Below are 2,216 nucleotides of genomic sequence, written 5' to 3'. Positions count from 1 at the left end.
TATATATGAAAAGAAAGACAGAGTATTCATTATGAAAGTATGAGGCCATGCCACCCCTCGTGAAGTAGTTCTGAGCAAACAAGCAATACCAAAAATCTTATATGTTTTGAACATAGTCACAAATGTCCTGATTTTAGAGGAGGAATACACTAACAAAAATGTAAACAATGATGGGGGCATTTTAAGGAAAAATTCTGAAGAATGGAAGCACAAACATCACTCTTTGAGGAAGAAAGTGCCCATGTTAGTAATCTGTCACTGAGACAAATTACTGCAGATAAAAAGCAGAAAAAGAGGAAAGTGTAGTTTGGCTCACATTTTCATATGATTTAACAACCATGGTGACATAGTTCCTTCATTTTAGGATATGCAGTAAGAATGAAAAGCATAATAGGGAAAGTGCATGAGGCCAGGTCCCAAAGAGAGAAAGGATGGAGTTGGGGTTCCAATATTTGCTTCACAGTCCTGGCCTCTCACACCAAACTTCCTTCTACCAGGAATCATTTATTTAAGTCCCACCACCTCTACACATGCACACAGAGTTCATGACCAAGATCTCACCACATGACCTTTGGGAGCTATTTAAGTCCTACTGTGTAGCAATCCATATAAGATTGCAAAGATGAGGTTTAAAAAAAGTTAACAAAAGGAAATGGGACATGATCAAATTGTAGTGGGTGCTGCTATTGAAATTCACAAAAAACAAAGAATGCGATGAGATCCCAATTATTTATTCTTTGTATTATTTCCTGTGTGATTAGGATTTTGTTCATGAAATCTTTGCGTAGACCTATGTCTTGAAGAGTTCTGGCTATTCTCTCTTCCAGCAGACTTAGTGTCTCTGTTTTAGTATGTAGATCTTTCAGCCATTTTGATTTTAGTGCATGGTGATAAACATGGGTCTAGTTTTAGTCTTTAGTCAGTTTTTCTAATACCATTTATTAAAGAGGTTTTCTTCCAATTTGTACAACAAAACAAATCACCAACAGACTAAGACGACAATCCAGAGTGAGAGAAAACTTTTAGCTAGCTATCCTTTAGACAAATGACTTATATCTAGAGCATATGAAGAACTAAAAAAAAAAAAAAATCAATCCAGCCCTCCATAATCAAAGACCCAATCCAAAAATTAGCAACTGAGGTCAATATACACTCTTCAGATGAAGACATACAAATGACAAGTAAATGTATGAAAAAGTGTTCAACATCACTGGTTATTAGAGAGATGCAAATTAAAACAACACTGAAATTTCATCTTACCGTAAAAGAATGGTTATCATCAAGAAATCAAACAACAACGAATGCTAGTGGAGATATGGGGGGAAAGCAACCCAACTTCCACTTTTGGTGGGAATGTAGACTGATGAAACCACAATGGAAATCTGTGTGAAAATTCCCCAAAAAGCTAGGATTGGAGGTCCCATTTGACTCTGCTGTTCTCCCTCTGGATATTTTCCCAGAAGATTTAAAAAATCATGCCACAGTGATATATGCGCATCGATATTTATAGCAGCACAGTTTATAATAGTTAAATCTTATATAATGGAGTAGTACTTGGCTCTAAATGATAAATTCAAAGTATTTCTAGGAAATGGATGCAACTTGAGAACAAACTCTTAAATGAAATAAATCAGACACAGATGTGTAGACACTGTATTGTCTACCTGTTGTGAGAAACTGAGAGAGCAGATAAGGACCAATATACACAATGCATGTTGGGAAATGGGGAGCAGTTGTTCAAAAGGAAGGAAGAATAGAGTGGGGGAAAGGGGAAAGGAAAGAAGAGAAAAAGGAACAAATGATTTATAAAAGGATAAAGTAAATACAAACTTTGTAAACAGGCAGGAGAAGATAGGTTGAAAGGTGGACTGAGGATTGGAAAAATAAAAAAATCAAAATATATTATTCCTGGAATAAAAATATCAATGTATTTATCTGTCTATCTATCTGTCTGTTTATCTGTCTGTCTGTCTGTCTGTCTGTCTGTCTGTCTGTCTGTCTGTCTGTCTGTTTATCTATCTATCTATCTATCTATCTATCTATCTATCTATCTATCTATCTATCTATCCGTCTGTCCATCTATCATGTACAGGTACAAATTTCCTATGAAATTTGATCACTATGACCACTTTGATTACTTTGATCATATGAATATCTAAAATATACAGACAAACATAATTATATATAAAAATGTACTAATTCACTGAAATTACTTT

This window comes from Octodon degus, unplaced genomic scaffold (assembly GCF_000260255.1).
Source record: "Octodon degus isolate 3935 unplaced genomic scaffold, OctDeg1.0 scaffold00012, whole genome shotgun sequence".
NCBI lineage: Eukaryota > Metazoa > Chordata > Mammalia > Rodentia > Octodontidae > Octodon > Octodon degus.
The sequence above is the reverse complement of the archived record's forward strand: the minus strand, read 5'-3'. Positions refer to the sequence as shown.